At 41.5% G+C, this 4048-nt stretch overlaps 1 long non-coding RNA gene across 2 annotated transcripts in view; it reads right to left on the bottom strand.

Moving 5' to 3' along the window:
• Positions 1-4048, bottom strand: part of LOC108529845 (uncharacterized) — a 63670-nt gene that overhangs the window by 42784 nt on the left and 16838 nt on the right. For both annotated transcript variants that reach the window (XR_001885696.1, XR_001885697.1), the window contains exon 3: positions 1391-1766. This is a non-coding gene — a long non-coding RNA (uncharacterized LOC108529845). The remainder of the gene's footprint in view (positions 1-1390; positions 1767-4048) is intronic.

The raw sequence follows: 4048 nt of genomic DNA, 5'->3' as shown, positions 1-4048 counted from the left end.
TTGAGACGGAGTCTCGCTCTGTCGCCCAGGCTGGAGTGCAGTGGCGCCATCTCAGCTCACTGCAAGCTCCACCTCCCGGGTTCACGCCATTCTCCTGCTTCAGCCTCCCATGTAGGTGGGACTACAGGCGTTCGCCACCGCACCCGGCTAATTTTTTGTGTTTTTAGTAGAGACGGGGTTTCACCATGTTAGCCAGGATGGTCTCGATCTCCTTACCTCGTGATCCACCCATCTTGGCCTCCCAAAGTGCTGGGATTACAGGCGTGAGCCACCACGCCGGGCCTATACTAAAACTTTTGTTGTTGTTCTCCTAGTAACACTATGGACTGCATGCAATACTTTTGCCCCAGAGTCCTTCTCTTCGGAACTCTTTGTCCTCCTACTTTAAAATGGATTTTTTTTTTTTTTAATCACACACTACTTTCCTTTCTTGTGTTAGAAAGATCCTTTGCCTTAATCTTTCTTGGATAACTTCGTCATCCTGCTGGAATACATGCTCAAATAACTTAAAAAAGGAGTCCTTGCAAGTAAATTTTACAAGCCCTGGTTTGTGTGAAATACCTACATTCTACCCTCACAGTTGATTGATAGGTAGGCTGGATATGTAAATTAGTTTCAAACTTAATTTCCCCCAGAACTGAAAGGACTACTCTATTATCTTCCAGCAGCCAGAGATGTTAATGAGAATTTGGCTGTTCAGTTTACATTCCTCTATAGTTGGCCTAATTTTTCCTTCTGGAAGCTTTCAAAAACTTTTGTTTATTCTTAGAGTTCTAAAAATTTTACAAAATTATGTCCAAGTGGGTTATCTTCCCCATTTATCACTGTTGGCACTTAGAGGGTTATTGTAATGTAAAAATGTGTCCTTTTCTCGGAAATTTTCTTATATAATTTCTCTAGTAATGTCCCTTATGCCATTTTGTCTGTTCTCCACTTCTGGATCTCATATTACTTAGCTGTTGGACCTCTTCAATGGGTTTTTACATCGCCTATTTTCTGTCATATGTCTCATCAGTGATGGAGAATGCCATCTTCACCTCACTACTGTCACTTTTGTCTACATCAATTGATTAAAATAATAATAACAACTACTACTACTAACTATGTCAGCCTGGAGTAGAATCCTTGTTTTTACCATTTTGAGTGTTTTACCCAGCATCATACCTACCCAACTGCTGTTCAGATAGCATCCTCTCAGAAGGTGGATGCTGAAAATGTCAGGAAATGGAATATTTTAAATAAAAATGGAAAAATAGAAAACCTTATTGAAGTCCGGCTGTAGATATTTCTTTCCCCTCTTCTGCCAGGCTCATCACTCTATCATAGATAAAATTAAATTGGTGTGGCATAATTTGCACTTCACAAAATCATGTTGATTACGACCCAGTACCTTGTGCTCTTCTAGGTGGTTGCAAATTGATTGTTTGATGATTTGCTCTTGTATCTTCCCAGGTATCCAAGATAAGCTGAATAGTCTATAATTACTACAGCTGTCCTTTTCCCTGTTTTAAAAAACAGGTACTCCATCTGCTGATTCTACTTGTCAGGACCTTCTTCTGTCCAACCTTCATTTTCTAAAATAAAGGCTGGTGGTCTTGCAATTATATTTGCCAATTCCTTAAGTGTCCTGGGATGCGAGTAATCAAGCCCTGCTGATTTGAATGCACCAGGCTTTCTGAAGTGCTCTTCAATCACTTCTTTCTCCTTGTTTGCCTTTGCACCTCCAAGATGATAGCACTTAATCCAGTTTAGTTTCCTTATCATTGCTGATTAAAAGAAAATGAAACAGGTTAAAACACAGTGAAAGCCTCTGCTATTACAGTTCTTTGTTAATAGTTTTTATTTAGCAGTATCTGCTGAGAGTGTTGTTTTGTTGGTAGTTTTAGTGGTTGCATTTTACATCCTATAGAGCAAATTCCTTCTGGTATTCTTCCTTCCATTTTTTCTCCCTTCCTGACTCATTCATTCCTTCCTTTCTTCCTCCCTCCCTATTTTCCCTTCTTCCTTCTGTCTCTCTCTTTCTTTCTTTTAAATTTCTTACAGAGGATGAGATAAGGGGAAGGGAGGAAAAAAAGAGGCCAAGAATCCCACATAACATTATGACCAAGACATTTACTAATCACCAAATGCCCACATGCTGCCCGCAATTTTTCAGCCTGCTTGTAGCTGGAGTGAGGGGGCACATGACTAGTTCTGGTCCACAGGTACTGAAGAGCTATGAGTCTCCCAGGATTTCTTTCCTCTGCCCCAAGTAGCTAGAAGTCACAGGTTCTGGATGGTGAACCAACAAAAGAGTCTGTCCTGTGGTTGTGGTCAGATGGTGACTGGGTCTGGGGTGCTTAGGAAGCTTGACTGGGATTGAAGTAAAGATGATTCTTTGCTTATGTCTGGCACTTTGGTGCTCCTCTGCATAGAGGTTCATTCTCTAGACATTTTATATCGTGAATGGCTCCAAATGCAATATCAGATGCCATGTGGGTAGCTAGAAGTCAGCCACGGTAGAAATATTTGCACCATATAGCTTGGCAAATGCTACAAATCAGGGCTTTCTTCCCATGTATCTAGTTACACCAGATCCAAAATATACCTACTATTCAGGTTGCCTCTATATTCATGCATATTTGTTTATTATTATAGGTAGAATTTTTTAAACTAGCCACTGATGGTCTCATTTCTTTCCCTATTGCAAACAGATCAATCTATGAATTGAAGATGTTAACATAAACCTGATTAACCTTTTATTAATAATAAAAAGATGGCAGTTTGAAGTTTCTTCTATATAACCAGAATATGCATATTTTAATACACAGACACTAGGTTAATATTCATATTAGTACAGTATTGGAAATGTTGCTATAAAAGAAGTATTAAATGTACCTGTTCTCAGTCAGCATCAACAAGGTTTTCACCCCTCCAGTAATTATTGCATCTAATAACACTGTCTTAGCTACTGATTCATTCTGGAAGCTTCAGTATCTTTTAGGCTTTAGAGTTTATATGACTAAACTCCTTTATTTTAAGCCTTGCTGAAAGAGTTAATTCAGTGTCCTGCTCTAGTTCACCAACTCTTTGTTTCCAAACCTTCAACCTCCACATACAAACAATCAGGAGAAAGACCATCAATAAGGTTTCAGCATCTATTACGGGATATGAAGCAATAACATTTTAAACAGCACCTTGGAGGCCTGGAGGAGTTAATACACCTTTCAGCAGTCCCTACTTTATAGCTCTGGAGTATTTTGAACCCTGAAAATCTGGATTATTTATGAGGAGATTGAGAAGGCTCCAGTTGGAGGGAAACCTCATGTCTTGTTTCTTATACAAACAAGAAAGGGTATGCTTTGATAAGGTTTGAATCTGTGTCCCTGACCAAATTTCATGTCAACTGTAATCCCCAGTGTTGGAGGTGGGACCTGGTAGGAGGTGATTGGATTATGGGAGCAGTTTCTCATGAATGCTTTAGCACCATCCCCTCGGGGCTTTTCTTGTGACAGTGAGTTATCATGAGATTTAGTTGTTTAAAAGTGTGTAGCACCTGGCCGGGCGCGGTGGCTCACGCCTATAATCCCAGCACTTTGGGAGGACGAGGCGGGTCTCATGAGGTCAGGAAATAGAAACCATCCTGGCTAACACGGTGAAACCCCGTCTCTACTAAAAATACAAAAAATTAGCCAGGCGTGGTGGCGGGCGCCTGTAGTCTCAGCTACTCGGGAGGCTGAGGCAGGAGAATGGCGTGAACCCGGGAGGCAGAGCTTGCAGTGAGCCGAGATTGCACCACTGCACTCCAGGCTGGGGACAGAGCGAGACTCCGTCTCAAAAAAAAAAAAAGTGTGTAGTACCTCCCCCCCCCCCAGCTCTTGCTTCTGCTCCAGCCATGTAAGGTGTCTGCTTTCCCTCCGCATCTTCCGCCATGATCGTAAGTTTTCTGAGGGCTCCCCAGAAGCAGAAACCACCTTGCCTCCTATACAGCCTGTGAAATCATGAGCCAATGAAACCTCGTTTCTTTATAAATTACCGAGTCTCCAGTCCTTCCTTCCTCCCTCCCTCC

This window comes from Rhinopithecus bieti, unplaced genomic scaffold, assembly GCF_001698545.2.
Source record: "Rhinopithecus bieti isolate Rb0 unplaced genomic scaffold, ASM169854v2 scaffold_5948, whole genome shotgun sequence".
Taxonomy (NCBI): domain Eukaryota; kingdom Metazoa; phylum Chordata; class Mammalia; order Primates; family Cercopithecidae; genus Rhinopithecus; species Rhinopithecus bieti.
Note: the sequence above shows the minus strand (reverse complement) of the source record. Positions and strands in the feature narration are given on the sequence as shown.